General features: G+C 42.0%; 1 long non-coding RNA gene and 1 pseudogene across 1 annotated transcript; both read left to right on the top strand.

The window, feature by feature from the left end:
• The window catches only part of LOC109269190 (olfactory receptor 2F1-like), a 334,098-nt pseudogene that overhangs the window by 199,282 nt on the left and 113,732 nt on the right, over positions 1-21,084 (top strand).
• On the top strand, positions 66-21,006 carry LOC128775548 (uncharacterized). The gene is made up of 2 exons (XR_008420310.1): positions 66-550; positions 20,775-21,006. It is a non-coding gene; the product is annotated as an uncharacterized LOC128775548 (long non-coding RNA).

Here is a 21,084-nt window from a genome sequence, read left to right as displayed (position 1 = left end):
CCGCGCAGCCGCGCGAGGAAGACAGCCCTGGGCCAAGTCTGGCCGAAGGTCGTGTGGGCGGGGCCGTCTGGCGGGAGCGGGTGGGCACCGCCCCCTGGGGAGCGCTTGGTGCGTGAGGGCGGGGCTGTCTCTGGCCTGGTCCTGAGTCTACGGCCCAGGCGGGTGTTTGAGATGTGGACTGTGTTTCTCGTTTAGCTGTGCTCCTTTGGCAGGCCACTTGACGTCTCTGAACCTCACTTTCTTCTTCATCCCTTTTTTTTCCTTTCTTTCTTTTTTTTTTTTTTTTGAGAGAGAGCTCCTGCGAGCGTGGGGGAGGGGCAGAGGGAAAGGGAAAATCTCAAGTAAATTCCAGGCCCAGCACAGAGCCAGAAGCCGGGGCTGGATTACACCATCCTGAGATTATGACGCCAGCGGAAATCAAGAGTTCCACGTTTGCCCGTCAGCCTACCTGTGGGAGCCACACAGAGGACCCCCTCCTCATCCCTCCCCAAAATGGGGTTGCTTGGGGCATCTGGGTGGCTCCGTCAGTCAAGACTTGATTTCGGCTCAGGTAATGATCTCACAATTTGTGAGATAAAGCCCCGCTTTGGGCTCCACGCTGAACGCACAGAGCCTGCTTGAGATTCTCTCTCTCTCTCTCTCTCTCTCTCTCTCTCTCTCTCTCTCCCCCCCTCTCCCCCTCCCTCCCTCCCTGCCTCCCTCTCTCTCTCTCCCCCTCCCTCCCTCCCTCTCTCTCTCTCTCTCCCCCTCTCCCTCCCTCCCTCCCTCCCTCTCTCTCTCTCTCTCTCTCTCCCCCTCTCCCTCCCTGCCTCCCTCTCTCTCTCTCCCCCTCCCTCCCTCTCTCTCTCTCTCTCTCTCTCTCCCCCTCTCCCTCCCTCCCTCCCTCTCTCTCTCTCCCTCCCTCTCTCTCTCTCCCCCTCCCTCCCTCTCTCTCCCCCTCCCTCCCTCTCTCTCTCTCTCTCTCTGCCCCTCCCCAGCTTGCGCATGTGCTCTCTCAAATAAATAAAATGAAAATTTTTTTAAAAAAATGGGGATGCATAATGATAACCCCTACCTCACACAGCCTTGTGAGAAGAAAAGGGCTGATACGTGTTAGTTATTTGTGTTACCTGGAAGTTGCAGGAAGTTCCTGGGACCAGGGCCGAGTAAGAAGTGCCCAAATTATACATTTCTTTTGCATTTCTCAGAGCTTAGCCTGGAACATATTTGACAATCAGTGCATGTTCTGAGAGTGAGTGCAGGAGAGAAGGAGGCCTCCCTGCAACAATAATAAGAGGAATAATGGGGAATGGTGTGTCCTATCTGTATTCCTGAATATGTCATATTGTCTTATATTGGGATTACATTGACTGCAAAGAAACAGTTAAAATATTTTTTTTTTCCTTCTAATGTTTAGTTTTGAGAGAGAGACAGAGTGCAAGTGGGAAAAGAGCAGAGAGAGAGGGAGACAGGGAATCAGAAGCAGGCTCCAGACTCTGAGCTGTCACAGCACAGAGCCCAACTGAGGCTCAGACTCACCAGCCCAGCGGTGAGATCATGACCTGAGCCAAAGTGGGATGCTCAGCAGATTGAGCCACCCAGGCCCCCCAAAGAAACAAATTTTTAAAGTTCCATTTAATTTTATTAAAATTATTCTTAATGTTTCTGATTTTATGAATGGGAAAACACATAACAATAAAGATTCTACGTCTCATGCATATTCAGGAGAAAAAGCAACCCTAAGCCATCAGAATACAAGGGCAGTGTAAACATTTACCTAGAGTAGAAAGTATGAAATGAAATGAGATAGAATGTTATTTTCACCTACTTGAAAATTGAACTAATTGCTTTGCAATCACTGAAACTGAAAAATTACACATTTCTTCAGTTAATATTAATTTAAAAGTATCCAAGAGTAAATTTAGCTCCATGATAATATCTTATTTTAAATAATATCCCATATTTTAAAAAACCTTAATTTTTAGGAATAATTTTAGGCTTACAAAAGAATTGTAAAGATAGTAGTACGGAGAGTTTCTGCATACCCCTCATCCAGCTTTCCCTGACGTGGACAACTTATATAACCTTAGTATAATGATCAAAGCTAAGAAATTAACATTGGTACAGTACTATTAACTAGATAATGGGCTTCATTTGGATTTCACCATGTTTTCCACTAATGTCCTTTTTCTGTTCCAGGATCCGTTCCAGGGTACCACCTAGCATTTAGTTGTCATGTCTCTTTAGTCTCCTCTCGTATCTATGAAAGTTTCTTGATTTTTTTCTTGTGTTTCTTGACCTTAACACTTTTGGAGACCATTAGTCACATATTTTGTACAATGTCCCTCAATTTCCGGTTTGATGATTTTTCATGACTAGGCTGGAATTCTGCTTTTTTTGGAAGTATGCCACAGAGGTGAAGTGCCCTTTTCCTTGAATTGTGTCAGGGGGTTCCTGATACCAACATGACTTATTATTACCCATGTTAACCTTGACCATTTGGGTAAGGTGGAGAAAACTTGTCAAGTTTCTCTACTGTAAAAATCATTGTTTCTTCCTTTCCCTACTCTATTCTTTAGAAGGGAGTCACTAAGTGCAGCCCAGTCTGGAGGTGGGGTTGGTTGTGAAGGACATCAAATAATTTGTGGATGTATGTTAAAACCACCATAGTATTTAAGACATGTTTTGGGAGAGATACTTTAAAGGTATGAAATGTCCTATTCCTCCTTAAACTTTCACCTACCAGTTTTATCATTCATCAGTAGATTCTGCCTGCAGCAGTTATTACTGTGGTGTTCTAATGGTGATTTTCTATTTCCCTTGTTTCTTCTACAATTATTAATTGAAATTCTGAAAAGAGAATTGTTCCATTTATGTATTTGTGTATGTATTTATTCAATCATTCGTTTATATCATATGGACTGATGGATATTTATTTTACAAATCATAGCATGGTAAAACATAATCTGAGTCTCTATATCCTTCCTCCATACACTGTTATTATTAATATTATTATTATATTGGGCCCTGTGGATAATACAGAGTGGGAACAACAAAAATATTTACACTTCTTTACACCATTATTTCATATTGTTGAGGGGAGTGTCTAGGCACTGACTAGAGTTATTGGAACAAGAAATTGTGATGTAAGCCAATTATTTAAAGTAGCAAAAATAACTAGTAAAGGAACTAAATATGATGTAATTATCAAACTTTGGAGGGGTGAAGAAGGGCTGGTATATGTAAACCAAATCCTCATCAGTAATATTGTCTGCATTCAAAACATCACGAGAGCTTTAATCATGTAATTTGGAGTTAAGTATTTGAAACCACAGATGTTTTAGACAAATTGCCTTTCCAAGTAAGTAAAAGATGGATTGTTTAATAAGTGGTATTGGGACAACTGGGAGGTTTAAGCAAAACGTAGTTTGACCTATATGTCACACCTTACACAAGGAACATCTCTAGCTTGATGGAGTATTTTTTTGTTGTTTTTGTTTTTTTTAAGGGCTATTTCTTAATTTTTTTTTTTTTTTTAACATTTATTCACTTTTGAGAGAAAGAGTGCGAGCCAGGGAGGGGCAGAGAGAGAGAGAGGGAGACCCAGAATCCAAAGCAGGCTCCATGCTTGGAGATGTCAGCACAGAGCCCCACACGGGGCTCGAACCCCTGGACCCCGACATCATGACCTGAACTGAAGTCGAAGGTTTAACTGACTGAGCCACCCAGGAACCCCTAGAATATTTTAGGTTAAAGAAAGAAACCACTAAAGTACCTGAGGAATTTATGGAAAAACCTTAAAAAAAAATCTGGGAGTAGAGACCGCTTTGCTAGCTGTGATACTAAATGCAGAAACCTTAAAAGATTTTAACATTCAATACATAACTTTAAAAATCCGTTTGGCAAACTCCATTACGTCAAAAAATAACTGGGAAAAATATCTGGGTTCATTTCATAGTCAAAAAGCTAATTATCCGTGTGTAAAAAGAGCTATGAAATCAATAAGGTGCCAAGAATTCCACGTTGTACGATTCCATTTGTATGAAATTTTCAGAGAAAACAGAAAGTGGATCAGTGGTTTCTCCTGAGGCTGGGAGGGGGAGTGACTGAAAATTGGTACAAGAGGACTATTTGAGGTGATGGAATTTCTAGATGTCTTCTGCGGGATCAGAATCCCCTCCGGCTGAGAATCATTGCACTAGTGTTTATTGAAGGCCCCTTACGTCCCACATACTGTTGGGAGTGCCCATCCATACTGTGGGGATGGATACAAGCATTATTCATCCGTTGATGTGGGAATCAAAAGGCATAAAATTGGTCTAACATCAAGTGTATGTGGGGGTGCCTGGGTGGCTCAGTGGGTTGAGCGTCCGACTTTGGCTCAGGTCATGATCTTGCAGTTCCTGGGTTTGAGCCCTGTGTCTGGTTCTGTGCTGTCAGCACAGAGTCTGCTTCAAAACCTCTGTCCCCTTCTCTCCTTGCCCCTCCCCTTCTGTCTCTCTCTCTCAAAAATAAATATTTTTCAAAAAATGATATAAAAAATAAAGTGTGTGTATGTGTGTGTGTGTGTGTGTGTGTGTGTGTGTGTGTGTTAGGGTGGGGTACATTGGGGGCAATGAGGAAGAATCAAAAAAACTGCCTAGAAAAAGTGACCTTGCATGAAGACTTGAAAGGTGGGTAGGGGTTAAGTAGGAGTTAGACCCTTGAGAGGGAGCACAGGTAGATTTGCACCCAGAGCCAGCAACAGGTACAAAAAAAGGCAGTGTGGTCCAGAGTCTTGAGGAACTGAGCAAAGTTCTTTTAGGCGAAGAAGGCAGTGTGGCCTGGGAAGGTGGCAGGTAGAGGCCAGGTCATGTGACAAGTTTCAGAGTCTCTACTTGAATGACCTCAAGCTTAGTATAGTTTTTAAAACATATTTTATAGAAGAGCAGTAATTCCATTGCTTAAGTACTCAGATGTTGTGCGTCTTGAGGTATGGGAAAACATATAAGAACTGTCAGGAATTTACTCAGGTGATGAATCACATAGCCACAAATAATTATTTTTATTATTTAGGAAGTACACATCGAACTCACATTACTTACTGCATGTTAGATGCCGTTATAAAGTGCTTTATTAAAACTAACTCATCATGACAACCCTACCAGGTAGTTGCTATTTTATTTTAGCAGCTTTGTTGAGGTATAGTTTACATATATAAAATTCACCTGTTACAAGCATACCATTCAGTGATTTTTATTAAATGTGTAGAATTGCACAACCATCACCATGATCCTGTCTTGGAATATTAATGCCACTCCCAGCCCTCATCTCAGGAATCCACTGGTCTACTTTCTGTCTTCTTAGATTTGCTTTTTCTGGAAATTTTATATAAATGGAATCACATAATATATAGTTTTTTCTGGCTTCTTTCACTTTGTATATTTTTGACATTCATCCATGTTGTAACATATATCAGTAATTTTTCTTTTTTTTTTTTCATTTTTTAAAGTTTATTTGTTTATTTTTGAGAGGGCAAAGAGAGGAAGAGAATCCCAAGCAGGTTCTGCACCGTCAGTGCAGAGCCTGACATGGGGCTTGAACTCATGGATCTCAAGATCATGACCTGAGCCAAAATGAAGAGTTGGATGCTTAACCAACTGAGCCACCCAGGTGGCTTTTTTACTTCCTATTGCTGGATAGTATTTTGTATTGCTGGATAGTATTTGCTGGATCGTAGTTTTTTACTTCCTATTGCTGGATAGTATTTTGTGTATGGATGTACCACATTTTGTTTATCTATTCACCAGTTGATGGGCATTTGGGTTATTTCTAGTTGTGGGCCATTAGGAACAATTCTGCTGTGAATACTTGCAGACAAGTCTTGGTGTGGACATATGTTTTCATTTCTCTTGGGTGGAATTTCTCCGTCTAATGGTAAGTTTAACTTTTTAAGAAACTGACAAACTATACTCCCAAGTGTCTGTTCAGTAGGTACTATTATCACGTTGGTCCTCATTCTGCTGATGGGAAGACTGAGGCATGGAGAGATTCAGAAACTTGCACAAAATCATAAAGCCTGTAAGTGGTGGGAATGATAATTGAACTTGTGTGGTCTGGAGTTGCCTCTGTGACCCTGGCACTAAACTTCGTTGGCCACTTTCTGGGTTGGAAATTGTTCTCCGTTTCAAAGAATGAGGTTTGTCTGCTTTCCCTCACCTGATTTTGGCTTCAGAACTGCTGGAGAACATGTTGTTTTCAGCTCTATCCATGGGAATTTTGCCTGAAGGCATGTCTGTGATGTCCTTTTTCTTCTTTCCTTCCAAGGTCATTCCCTAAGCAAATATCAAGCACTCAAGTATTTTTATTTTTGTGTTTCTTCTGTGAGAAAAATGAACAAACCTAGTGAGTGTTTTGCAATTGGGATTTATAAACTCTCCAGTGAGCAAATCCCCTTTCTTGGGCCAAGAACCACCTTCTTAGGACAAAATACCATTATAGCTACTGATTCAGTGTGTGCCTGGTGGATTTCCTTTAAACACAGCAGCAGTGCCCTGCAGTGCACATGCCAATAATAGCTTGTGGGCTGGTAGCCATGCATGGGCCAGTTGCTCAAAAGACCCTCTGGCTCTGACTGGTAATTACCTCCTGATTTTAAAGGCCAGCCATGTCAGCACCCGCCTTCTGCTTCCAAGATTCGATGTGATCACCCCCTTTAGCACCCTTCCTTTGCTGAGAATTACAAAAAAGGCAACAGCTTGCTCTACAACCACTGAGGAGATGCCATCTTTAGGCCTTTAGATTAACTTATACATGATTGGCAATATGCACTTTCCAGGATTGTTCTTAAAGAGATAGGAACTACTTGTGAGAGGCTTAATCATAGCTAAGATTATGCCAGGTCCTGCTGGGGTCTTTGAATTCTAGTAGTATATTCTTAGAACCTGAGTGTTTTCTAACAGTGATTACTCTGGGAATGTAACTTGCCAGTAATCATAAAGAATAGTGAAAGGCAAATTGTGATCCTAACTCAGATCCCAAATCTTAAACTCTAAGTCATCCTGTCCCCCAACATGCCTATCCTCCAGAATCCTTTTGTGAACCTGGAGGCTAACCTGTCTCTCTTCTGGGTTCTTGTGCTGCCCTGTGCATTCTCTTACCATGGCCCCTATCATAGTAGATTGAAATTTTCAGTATCTCCCACTGTTCTGTAAGCTTGTACAGGGAGGAAATGTGTGTGTGTGTGTGTGTGTGTGTGTGTGTGTGTGTGTGTGTGTTAATCTCAGGTGCAGAGAGAGTTGAATTAAATATTCCCTTCAATCCATAGCTCACTATTATCATACACACAAGTTTCCACCCTTGTTTTTTTTCATTTTATTTTTCTCTTCTACTCTTAATCCCCCTCTCATATTATTATGGGTAATGATAGCAAACAACAACAGTTAGGGAGCATTTACTGACAGGCACTGTTTAAGTACTTTTATTAACTCTGCTAATCCTCACCACACCGTAGAGTCCTTGCTATTATTATCTACCATTTTTCAAGTGAAGAAACTAAACACAGAGGTTAAGAGACTTGCCCAAGGTGACAGAGCCAGTAAGCAGCAGAGCCAGGATTTGAACCCAAGTGGTCTGGTGCTAGAAGCCATGCTCTTAACTACTGTGCGATGTGCTCTCCCAGGTACATGTGCTGCTGTGATGGATGATGTCCCTGAACGTGAATATCACTCCTCAGATGTGCAGTGCTGTTTGATGTGTGCTTTTCATATACATAAGTGGGGCTCAGCTATGGGTCTTATTCTGCTTCGATTTCTTTTGTTTTGTTTTGTTTTCTCTGCTTCTTGTATTTCCTCTTGAAAATATCCAGTGTGCTGTTTGTACTTCTAGTGCACAGCTTCTGACTGCTGTGTGCTAGTTTGCACTGGGCACCCACCACACCTTATGACCCATTCTTGTTTGGGTGCCTTCAGCTCACTACCTCCACAAGCAATGCTTTAAGGAACACCCTGTCTAGTCCCCTAAAGAACCTGTGCTAGAGTTTCTCTTGGGGATGTACCCAGGAGTGGATCTCTAAGTCAAAGTGCATGTGAGTATTTTATTTCACCAATGCTGACAGATTGGTCTCTGAAATGGCGGTGCAATTTCACATGCCTGCCAGCAGCACCAAGGTTTCCCTTTCTTCACATCCTTGCCAACGCTTGGTAATTTTGGGTTATTCTGACTAATGTAAAATAATACCTTATTGTTGTTTTAATTTGCATATTCCTGGTTACAAGTGAGAATGAGTACCTTTTGTTGGACATTTGAGTTTCCTCTACCTATTTGTATTTTATGTGTGTGCGTGTGTGTGTTTGTGTGTGTGTGTGTGTGTGTGTGTGTGTGTGTGTGTGTGTGTGTGTTAGTTTTCCTGTACGGTCTTGTTAGTGGTCTCCTGTCGCTTTTGGATGTTGTAAACGCCTTCTCCCTGACTGTCATCACTACCTTTCACTGAATGGAAATGCAATCAATTTTGAGCTTTTGGGATCTTGTTTAATAAGGCATTTTCTATTCTTTAGTCACAAAATTGTAAATTTTCTTCTATTAACTTTATAATACTACCTTTCACATTTGGGTCTTTTATCTGTTTAGATTTACCTTTGTGTAAAGTAAGAGGAAAGGATTCAACTTTATTTTTCTCCAAACAGTGAGCATCATTCCCAGTACTTTTTATTATTTTTACTTTTTTAAAGATCTTATTTTGTTAAGTAATCTCTACACCCAATGTGGGGCTTAAACCCACAACCCTAAGATCAAGAGTCGCATGCTCCGCTGACTGAGCCAGCCAGGTGCCCACCAACCCCCCCCCCCCCCCCGCCCAGTATTTTTTAATAAATATTCTATCCTTTGCTCACTCATATATGGTTCACTTTTTATCATATCTTAAGTTCCTATGTATAAATGAGTCTATTTTTATGTTCATTTTCCTATTTTTTTAATGTCTATTTATTCTTGAGGGGCGGGGAGTGGCAGAGAGAGAGGGAGACAGAGGATCTGAAAGCAGGCTCTGTGCTGATAGCAGAAAGTCTGGTGCGGGGCTTGAACTGATGAACCATGAGATCATGATCTGAGCCCAAGTCAGATGCTTAACTGAACCACCCAGGCGCCCCTTCATTTTCCTGTTATATTAGTTTAACAATAACTTAGTAGCATGCCTTAATATCTGGAAGAGATTAGTTATTCAAGGACCTTTATTCATCTGTATAAGTTTTAAAATAAGTTGTTTGAGTTGATAAAAAAATTAATATTTTATTTCTGGAAAGATCTAGATTTACTGATAGGCAAGTTCCTTCTATATGATTCTTTTTTTTTTTTAGAGCATGATTTTTAATTTTATATTTTTAAATTTACATCCAAATTAGTTAGCATATAGCGCAACAATGATTTTAGGAGTAGATTCCTTAGTGTCCCTTACCCATTTAGCCCATCCCCCCTCCCACACCTCCTCCAGTAACCCTCTGTTTGTTCTCCATATTTATGAGTCTCTTCTGTTCTGTCCCCCTCCCTGTTTTTATATTATTTTTGTTTCCCATCGCTTATGTTCATCTGTTTCGTCTCTTAAAGTCCTCATATGAGTGAAGTCATATGATTTTTGTCTTTCTCTAATTTCACTTAGCATAATACCCTCCAGTTCCATCCACGTAGTTGCTAATGGCAAGATTTCATTCTTTTTGATTGCTGAGTAATACTCCACTGTATATATATATCCCACATCTTCTTTATCCATTCATCCGTTGATGGCCATTTGGGCTCTTTCCATACTTTGGCTATTGTTGATAGTGCTGCTATAAGCATTGGGGTGCATGTGTCCCTTCAAAACAGCACACCTGTATCCCTTGGATAAATGCCTAGTATTGCAATTTCTGGGTCATAGGGTAGTTCTATTTTTAGGTTTTTGAGGAACCTCCATACTGTTTTCCAAAGTTCTTCTATGTGATTCTTATTTACCATTATATCCTTACAACCTGGCACAGCAGCTTACATATACAGTGGCTGAATAAATACTTATAGAACTGATCTATTTTTCTACTGATTTGTGTCCCCTTTCAAAGTGACTGGGCAGTAAACAGATGATGTGATAATGGAGGGCACATTTAAAACCATATTGCCTTCCTTTGAGTGAGAGGAGAGAGATGAGGAAAGCAAAGATTAGGGAACTGACCCCTTCTGTAACAGGGACAGTTGTAGCTTTTGTTTTGATTCCTATAATTACTAAATAAGATTAGACCCTCTTGGTTGAAAATAACTTCTGCGTCGAGCTTTCGAGGTGGCTGCAGACAAGGGTCAATAGCTGGATCCCTAATGGATTTTCAAAGGAAAATATAAAGCTTAAGCCAGGATATGAGAGAGAGGAAAAGTTGTGTCAGTTAATTCATTTGATCCAGTTAGTGTTGAATGTGGAGTTGCAAATACCTTTGTAGAAAGGGTTTGTGCTACAGAAATGAGGAGGATGCCATCTAGTGGCAATAAATCCACACAGCACCATTTGATCTAACGTCCTGGGTAATAGCAGGAAATAATATTATGATGCCAACAGGAAGCTAGGCACTGTTGTAAGAATTTTGCACATCACAGAAAAACCCACAAGACAGAGGTATTTATTACCCGTGTCGTAAAGATGAGGAAATTGAGTCTCAGAGGAATTAAGCAACTTGCCCAAGGTCACAGAGCTAGTACTCTGTTGAAATCTAGACTGTGTGGCTACAGAATTGGTATGCTCAGTCTTTTTGTTCTTTTGCTTAAGAGGAAGAGGGAGTGGTGTGCTGGAGTTGGCTGCCACCAGATAGAAAGCATGGATGGTGTGCATTTCTTCCCAACTTCCCATTTAGTGACATCATGGTGGGAGTATTTACACAATGAAAATTCACAATGAGAATACTCCACATATCAAAGCTTTACTCTCTTTCTCTCTCTGTCTCCCTCCTTCTCTTTCTGTCTCTCTTTTTCCCAGAGAACTGGTTTGCCAACATACCCTAGGTGAGGAGGACTGAAAATTCAGAGACATAGCCCTAGGCTTTCTTTAGGGAAATTGGGCAAGAGATTTGAAAAGTAATTAAAAACCCAGTTTTGGGGGGAAAAAAGAGAAAGAGGTTTTAAGACCTTTCTTCTTGATTTTCTTGGTATTAAAATAGAAACAGGTAGTTTATGACTAGCATAGAACTCTTTAAAGTGAAGGTCTATTGGAGAGTAATGTTGAGTTGCTCAACCACTTTATGAGGAAGGAAGGCAGGGTCTCTGTTGCAAATCACACATTAAAAATGGCCAAAGAGGAGCACCTGGCTGGCTCCGTTGGTAGAGCACGTGACTCTTAATATGGGGGTCCTGAGTTTGAGCCCCATGTTGGTCATAGGAATTACTTTAAAAAATGGCCAAAGAAACAGATGAGTCAGGAAGAACCAGCAGAACCATTTTTAGAGGAACTTAAGCTAAATACAGTCAGACTAACTTAAGGACTGTCAAATGGGCAAAGTAGAATTAGAAAGTTCAGGGAACAAACACATGTAAGCCGATTTGAAGGGAATCAAATCACAGACAGAATGGCCATGGTATTTAGGAGAAGTGACACAAAGTTGCCATGACTTCCCACTTTAGAACCCACTTTAGAACAAAACCTTTTAGGCTGAAGCTCCTAGAAGTATTTGAATCATACAATAACCCTACTCAAAAGCCTTCCGTAGACAGTCCTGGCAGAATGTTATTTGTTGAGGCCAAAATACATAAGGGATCACTGTTCTATTTCTCTATTTTTCTGTATGTTTGAAATTTTCCATAATTAAAGAAGAAAAACCCAAACCCAAGCCATCAGACTTTTCAAATGATTGTATTCAGTACAGTGAATAAAATAAAGGATCAAAATCTGTCAGAAGAGGTAGGTCTGAGATGCACGCAGAACGGAGGGCTTTGCAAGCCCATCTGAAAATCTAAAGGTAATGGAAGCCACTGGAGGCTTTTAAGCAGGGGTATGTGTGCCTGGGCATGGGTGTGTATGTGTTCGAAGTTCAAGTCTGTGTATGTCTGTTCATAAAGGATTGGGACGAACGAACATCATAGCTGTAGTTGAACGACAATAATGAATAAAATCTGAATATAGTCTCAGTCATTTGGGTGGTGCTCAAGTGACAAACTGTCTTGGTTTGCCCAGGACTGAGGTTTTTCTGAGATTTGGGATTTGGGGTTTTAAGCCCCAAAGGTGGTGGCGGAGTGTGACTTCTTTGTTTAAAGGGTGCTTGATGGATAAGGAAATAGGATAAAGACAGGCAGCTGAACAGATAACAGAAGCCGGAATGGAGGGTTTATAAAAAGGGGGTAGTCAGCCTTGCCCCAGGCCATGGAGGAGCCGAGAGGAAGGAGACTCAGACCACAGAATCGGATGTTCTAGGATGACCTCTTTAGATCAGGATTTGCCAGACATATTCTTCAGTTACCCAGCCTTTGAAAACCAAAAACCAAAACCAAAACCTCACTTCACAGCACATACAACTAATCAGTGCCAAAGATGTAGTCTCACTAGTACTTTTAGATGTTAGAATACAGATTCAGAAATTGATTAGCTAAGTAACTCATGAAAAGGTAAACTGCAAAGGCAGAGGCATTTTATCATTTAATACTCTGATTCTTTCATAAAAAGATTAAGGCAATCTCACAGTATTTAATTTTTGTAATATATATTTTACTATATTAAAATAAATTTCACAGAAAGCTGAACAAATATTTGTTAAAAATATAAATATAAAACATAAACATGTGGCAAACTTACATACTCCAGAGCAAGTAATTTTAACCCTACTTGCTAATCTTAGTTAATTGACTGAGTCCACTTGACATTGGCTATGCTGCACTATGAATGAGGTCCTTGGCCAAGGGTTTTGGGGAATAGAGACAGAGAGAGAGCAAGAGAGAGCATGAGCAGGGAAGGGGCAGGGAGAGAGAGAGAGAGAGAGAGAGAGAGAGAGAAGAGAGAGAAGAGAGAGAATCCCAAACAGGCTCTACGCTGTAAGTGCAAAGCATGACATGGGGCTCAATCTCATGAACCGTGAGATCATGACCTGAGTGAAAACCAAGAGTCAGATGCTTAAGTGACTAAGCCACCCAGGCACTAAGGGTTTTGGGGAATAGAAAGATGAGTTAGGGTCTTTCAATATGATTGTGGACGGGTTTTTTTGTTTGTTTGTTTGTTTTTTTTTTTTTTTTTTTTGTCAGGAGGCTGTATCTGGCAGTGTAGAGAGATCCCCCAGGCTGTATAGTCTGTGGGGTTTGCAGTTTGAACTTTAGGGTTTATTCACCAAAGTTGTGTAGGCACTGATTCACTGGAGAATTGACCTGTCTTCTCAGACACACCTCAGCTAGAGATCTGAAAAGTCATATGGCCTTTCCTTTTTTTTTTTTCTATTTCTTCTCTTTTATTTTTTATATTGGATATATTTATTTATTGTTTTAATTTTATTTTTCATTTTTTAAAATTTACATCCAAATTAGTTAGCATCTGGTGCAACAATGATTTCAGGAGTAGATTCCTTAGTGCCCCTTACCCATTTAGCCCATCCCCCCTCCGACAACCCCTCCAGTAACTCTCAGTTTTTTCTCCATATTTATGAGTCTCTAATGTTTTGTCCCCCTCCCTGTTTTTATATTATTTTTCTTCCCTTCTTTTATGTTCATCTGGTCTGTGTCTTAAAGTCCTCAGATGAGTGAGTCATATGATTTTTGTCTTTCTCTGACTGACTAATTTCACTTAGTATAACACCCTCCAGTTCCATCCACGTAGTTGCAAATGGCAAGATTTCATTATTTTGATTGCCGAGTAATACTCCATTGTATATATATACCACATCTTTATCCATTCATCCATTGATGGACATTTGGGCTCTTTCCATACTTTGGCTATCGTTGATAGTGCTGCTGTAAACATGGGGGTGCATGTGTCCCTTCGAAACAGCACACCTGTATCCCTTGGATAAATACCTAGTAGTGCAATTGCTAGGTTGTAGGGTAGTTCTATTTTTACTTTTTAAGGAACCTCCATACTGTTTTCCCGAGTGGCTGCACCAGCTTGCATTCCCACCAGCAATGCAAAAGAGATCCTCTTTCTCTGCATCCTCGCCAACATCTGTTGTTGCCTGAGTTGTTAATGTTAGCCATTCTGACAGGTGTCAGGTGGTATCTCATTGTGGTTTTGGTTTGTATTTCCCTGATGATGAGTGATGTTGAGCATTTTTCATGTGTCGGTTGCCCATCTGGATGTCTTCTTTGGAGAAGTGTCTTTTGCCCATTTCTTCACTGGATTATTTGTTTTATGGGTGTTGAGTTTGATAAGTTCTTTATAGATTTTGGATAGTAACTGTTTATCTGATGTCATTTGCAAATATCTTCTCCCATTCTGTCGGTTGCCTTTTATTTTGCTGATTGTTTCCTTCGCTGTGCAGAAGATTTTTATTTTGATGAGGTCTAAGTAGTTCATTTTTGCTTTTGCTTCCCTTGCCTCTGGAGATGTGTTGAGTAAGAAGTTGCTGTGGCCAAGATCAAAGAGGTTTTTGCCTAGTTTCTCCTCGAGGATTTTGATTTCCTGTCTTATATTTAGGTCTTTCATCCATTTTGAGTTTATTTTTGTGTATGGTATAAGAAAGTGGTCCAGGTTCATTCTTCTGCATGTCATTGTCCAGTTTTCCCAGCACCACTTGCTGAAGAGACTGTCTTTATTCCATTGGATATTCTTTCCTGCTTTGTCAAAGATTAGTTGACCATACGTTTGTGGGTCCATTTCTGGGTTCTCTATTCTGTTCCATTGATCTGAGTGTCTGTTCTTGTGTCATGACCTTTCCTTCCTCATACTTCAATCATTTTATGTCCAGAGCTTACCTCTGGCTTAATCTACTCCCTTTGTTATCTGAACACACTCCATGAGTGCAGAGAAAATGTATGCTTACCCCAGTCCTAACTCCTGATGCCACTGCCTATCAGGACCTGCTCAGGTGGGGTGGGGAATCTGGTATCCGTCCAGTGTAAGGGCAGGCAATTGGGGGTGGCTGGTGGGGAGAGAGGGGGTGGAGATAGGAGTTAGGCCATGTTTCCTCCTATTTCCAACCTCAGCATAGGATACAAACCCTAGCTTCTCTCGTTCTGTCCCCATAGAGTCCTCCAGGCACATCTGCCATTGTTCCTTGGAGAGCAGGTCGTGGCCAGGAGGAAATGGAGGGTGGGTGCAGGCCCTGTACAGACACAACCACAACCTCCAAGTGGCTAGACTGACTTGTTCAAGGTATTTTTCTTGGCCTTTGAGTCCAAAGGCAAGCAAATTTTGCTCTGTGCATTCATGAATAGAATGTGAATATTAGGTCCTATTCCACTGAGAAGTAAGATGAACAGGAAACCAGATTAGGATCCTCTGAGGTCTCCTGTCTTCAGAGAGTCAGACTGCCACCCTGTCCCGGCTAAGCATTTCTGTCATTCTTGGTCCCAGCTGCACTCAGGGCCACCAGCATCTGGTTTGAATAAATCACAAATCTGTTTTCAGTCTCCAAGAGCTCTTGGCAGGAGATGCAAACAGCAGCTTTCCGTAGGGAAGTCTGGGTGTGATGGGACCCCTTTCTTTTTTGCATCTTCAGGCTGTGATGAGGATTTCGAAGGATAGTCAGTGGAACATGCTTCTCTGCTGTCCTGAGTTCTCCTTTCTCTGTCACAGAAGGAAATAAAGCAGGAAATTTCAGGATTTAATTTTTTTATTTTTTGGAGAGGAATTTTAATTGTGAACATTTGAGGTGTGAGGTACATCCCTGACCCCATAGTACAAAGACCTACACTGAAGTGTTTCCCACCTTGTAATTATACCTCTTGTTCTTTACCAGCCTCTGAGCCCTTGGAGGCTGAAAGTTTAGCTGTGTTAACCTTTGAATTCTGTGTCTCATTTAATGAGCAGTCCTCTCAGTACATGTGTGTTGAATGAATAAATGCACTCACTTTTTTATGGTGATTTCTAGTTTATTATGCACATATATATTATTTCCTTTGAACCTCAAAACAACTCTGTGAAATGGATATTCTGATCATCTCTGTTTTTCCAGATGGGGAAACTGAAGGCAAAACAGGTTTGGTGACTTTCTAAAGATCACCTAGAATGGGCACTCAAATCTAACTGTTTAAAAAAAATTTTTTTTCCCTTTATTCTGGAGAGAGAGAGAATGTGAGCACGAGTGAGCCAGGGGGAGGGGCAGAGAGGGAGAGAGAGAGAATCCCAAGTAGGCTCCACACTCAGCACAGAGCCTGATGCAGGGGTTGATCCCACTACCCTGGGATCATGACCTGAGCCAAATTCAAGAGTTGGATGCCCACATCTAGGCGCCCCTCGAATCTAGACTTTTTGACACCAAAGTCTAGGTTCTTCCCGTGTGCCACACTGACTCTAGATGTTTCCCATCATTGTCTTAGTAAACCAGCTGAAAAAGACACAAAGATATAAACATTGCCCTGATGGGTCAGAACCACACAGGGAACTGCAGCCTACCATCCAGTCCAGTCTCACAGCGGGAGTTTGTAGGAGCATGATCATTTCAGAGCTAGAGACATAGCTTTCAAAACATTCCTGAGGACCCTGTAGGAACCTGTTTAATGATTTTTACTTCTTGTTACTGACTGAATAGATTCAGGGTGGTTTTATTTATTTATTTATTTATTTATTTATAATATTTTATCTTCAAATTCCATCCACTTACTATATTAGTGAAGTCTTGAGTCTTTTTTTAAAAAAAATGTTTATTGAGGGAGAGAGAGAGACAGAGAGAGAGAGAGCGAGCATGAGTAGAGGGGCAGAGAGAAAGGGAGACAGAGAATCCCAGGCAGGCACCTGAATGTCAGCACAGAGACCGACTGGGGGCTCAAACCCATGAACCATGAGATCATGATCCAAGCTGAAACCAAAACCAACTGAGCCACCCAGGCACCCCTGAAGGTGGTATCTTTTAAAATTTTAGATACAAACTTATTTGGGGCCCTGTGTCTGTCCTTAACAGCGTGGCAGTGGTAGGAGAGGGACTAGGGTCCTCATTGTTTTTCACAAAGAACTAAAGAGTTGTGATTTAGGGATCACCAAGGGGTAGACCCAAGCTGGACAAACTGAAAGTGGCAGAAATATTCAGAAAGTTGCTGTGTTCACGACATGGCAAAATTATCATGATATGCGTCTCTGGTTTACAGTAAAGGTAACTGGGGTTTGTGGTGGGTTTTGGTGCCTCCTTGAGTTGGAGAAACTGTGGCTTGGGGGTCAAATGTGACCCACCTCCTGGTCTTGTAGAGCCCACAAGCTAAGAATGCTTTTTGCATGCTTAAATGGTTGAAAAAAAAATCAAAAGATATTTTATGACATGTGAAAATTATATGAAATTGACATTTCAGTGTCTGTAAAGAAAACTTTATTAGCACAGCCACTCCTATTCATTTATGTGTTGTTTCAGATGGCTCATGTGACAGGGGCTGCATGTGGCCCACAAAGCTTAAAATATTTATTGTGTGTGGCCCCTGACAGAGTTTGCTGACCCGTGACATAGTGCCCCCCTTCCTTCAAAATTGCCAAGGGTTTAAACCCTGGAATAGTAGATGTCTTTCTGATGTTGTCAGAAGGGTGTGTGGGAGCCAAATACTTCAGGATGCCTCCCCAACCCCTGCACCCCTGCCCCACACATCCACCTACCACTTCAGATGATGAGCTGTTATGAATCGAGCCTGGTTCTGTGGATCAGGCTCACCCCTCTGTGTGTGTCCAGCCCAATCTCGGCCTTTTCACATCTGGCCTGCTCTAAATATCCTCATTCTAAATTTTTTTCAATTAAAAAAAATTTTTTTTAAATTTTTTGGGAGAGAGAGTGGGGGAGGGGCAGAGGGGGAGAGAGGGAGGGAGAGAGAGAGAGAGAGAGAGAGAAAGAGAATCACAGAATCTTAAGAGGCTCCATGCTCAGTGAGGAGCCCAGCCTGAGTCGGGGCTGGAACTAATGACCATGAGATCATGACCTGAGCCAAAATCAAGAGTCAGATGCCTAAGCAACTGAGCCACCCAGGCGCCCCTGTATATCCTCATTCTAGACTCCTGGCCCCTCAGCCTCACATCCCTTCTCTTAAGAATATTAACAGCTAACATTGGTTGAGAGCTTACTCTCAACCAATAATAAGTTGAGATAACCAAAAATAAGTTTTATCTCACTTATTTCTTAGGATGAGATAGGTAATCCCAGGAGGGAGGTATTATTATCATTATTCCCATTTTACAGGTACAGAAACTAAGGTTCAGAGAGTTGCAATAACATGCCTGCGTCAAAAACCAGTAAGTAGCAGAGCCAGGACCCAAACTGAAGTCGTTTGGACTCCAGGAACTGCGTGGCCAGAGGGGCAAGGCAGCTACCCGACGTGACATTTTCCCGTTAATCTTCCACCTTGGAATTCTCTCCTTGGATTCCCTTCGCTGCTGCCACATCCGAACCCAACCCAACCCAGGGGATTGTTGATTCCTTTTCTTTTTGAACTGTTTTCAGAGCGGCTTTTCTTTGATTTTATCCTGATACAACTGAGGGAGGACAGAACATTTTTAAGACACTTTGCTAAAAAACTAAGGGAAACCAAATGAGAGAAACAAGAAACTTTACCCCCACCCCCCAAATCCATTTCCTCCCCAGTGAGGCTGGTTGATAGGCTAGCTTTGCAGACACAGGGCACCTGTGCAGTATAGAGTCCCACCCAGAAATATTCCTCAGGAAAGCTCTTAGAAGATCTTTTGTTGCCCCCAAAGGCCAGGCAGGAGCGGTAAGCAGATTGCTTCCCCAGATGAGCCTGGCCAAGCACTCAGCACCTTCACACCTTCCCTTTCCCAATCCTTCTGCCCTGGCCTCCCACCCCACACCTCTTGTGCTTGCTGCTCTTCTCTGCTCTGGCCTCACCTCCTGGGCCACATGCCAGGCTCTAAGAGGCTTCTGTCCTGCTTCCATCAACAACTTTCTAGCCATGTAGCATGTTACCTTCCCCAAAAGGACACGGAAATGAGCATTTCCTTCTGACTGTCACCTTTGCTCTCTGAGGCAACCTGTCTCCAGTGCAGCGAAGGGGTCCAGGGAGCGCCCCCAGCCTTCTAACACTAAGGGCTGGTGCCCTGGCTTGCTTACTCCTCCTTTCTCTCCTGAAAACCAACCTTCCCGAGCATGTAAGGAATTTCCATACCTCTCACCTCTCCTCTAAGGAGTCCATTTCTGTCCATCCTGCCATGATTGCTTCAGCTTTCTGCCCTTGGTTTCTGTTCTCCCCCTCCAACTCAAGACTCATTGGTTGGTTGAATTTACAGTTCCTTTCCCTTTATTCAATAGATGTTTCTGTCCTAGCAGCCCAAAGGAAAGGATGTCTGAGAGAATAGTAAAGGAGAATTCCTGCAGAGTCCACTCCCAGAAAAGCAGGAACCATGGTGGCATTTAGCAGATTAAAAGGTGAAGATCGTGTTGGATTGTGGGGCACTCTGGTGCCCACAAATCCCAGCCCTTAGATTGACCCTGGCTTCTACTCTAGTCTTCCTTCACTAGGACTCAGCTGTGTTTGAGACACCCCGCCTTGTACTGGGCCTTCCACATTGGAGTCCCCGTGGCAACCCAAGTCCCCCTAGCTGCTCCACGTGGTGGGTGAATGTCCAGAGTGACTTTGTGAGTAAAGAAACCCTTCACACCAACTTTCAGACTTCTCTCAGGGTACAGGGGTGTCATGTAGAGTTTGCAAAGCAGATCCTTTAGGACTTCTTATTTCTGTCTAAAGCCAACCAATTGGAAGGTAGGGTGCCCATTATAGAAATCTAGGTGGGTTGTACAGAAAGAAAGAAAAGAAGGAAGGAAAGAAGGGGGAAGGAAGGAGGAAGCAGGGAAGGAAAGAAAGAAGGAAGGAGGGAAGGAAGGAAGGAAGGAAGGAAGGAAGGAAGGAAGGAAGGAAGGAAAGAAAGAAGGAGGGGAGGGAGAGAGAACTGGAGGGAACTTTACCTAGTTGAAGGTAAGGCAACACACACTATTAATGTCATCATCCTTGAAGCTCTGGTTAGCTCTCTGCTGCTTTTGGCTTTTACAAACAATGACATGTTATTTCTTCATAATAAGCACAGAGAGGGATTACATAGTTTGTTATCTTGGTGTGGTTCATATTAATCACATGCTGGCTCTAAATCAATTTTCTGTTTTTCATTGGATGGGTGTGCACGTATTATTGGGAAAATGTATATTTCTCTATTCTTTAGGTACTGGAATGAAACTTCAAAATCTAATTTGCCCCACCATAACAACTGTACCAACCTCAAATAGTCATAGAAGTAAATATCAATTAGGAAAACAATGAAAAATGTGTGTTTCCATGAATATAGTTTCCCTTCTAATTGAATACATCCCATGCTGTTGGAACTGTAAAGGGGTGTATGTGAGAGTGTGTACATGCCTCTGTGTGTGTGTGTGTGTGTGATTTTTTTCTGTTCACGGATATAAAGGGCTCTTTCTGAAAAATGTGCTCGAGAGCCCAGAAGCTCAGCATTTAGTCTTTGCTACCAACCTTATATTTTCATTTGGAAGCTTTGGTGTGGTGAGTGGCGTTCTTTTCATACTTTGCTCAGTAATTCTGATTTTGAAAACACCAAATACAAGAAAACCCCAAGTTCCTAACTTTCTAGTTCCAAGATGTCTAGGAGTGGTGTCTTATTTTGTACAAGGCTGTTTGAGGTGGTGCTGATGCCATCATTGTGAAGAGTGGCAGTGAACTGTGACATTTTCTTTCTTGTCAAACAGCCCCTGCCAGGTAACCTGCGCTGGCACCATGGTCACATCAAGGGAACCTAGAACTGCTATCGCCAGAGGCAGATGCCATTTGCATTGCCCCCAACACAGGAGCACAGCAACATAGATGTTCCTTTGCTCTGGACTCTTCCTGTTTTCTTCCTGGGGCTGCACATGCCACTCTTCCCCCCACACCGCCCTGCCATTTGGAAAAATAAAGCATTCAATTGACCATCCACTTATCCATCTGCCGCCCTGTATTTCATGTTTTTCTCCAGACAACCTCCTGAAATTATTGGTCTTTACAAACTCCCTCACTGTT

The sequence above is a fragment of the Panthera pardus genome, unplaced genomic scaffold (genome assembly GCF_024362965.1).
Source record: "Panthera pardus isolate Hobbes unplaced genomic scaffold, ASM2436296v1 HiC_scaffold_8, whole genome shotgun sequence".
Classification (NCBI taxonomy): Eukaryota; Metazoa; Chordata; class Mammalia; order Carnivora; family Felidae; genus Panthera; species Panthera pardus.
Note: the sequence above shows the minus strand (reverse complement) of the source record. Positions and strands in the feature narration are given on the sequence as shown.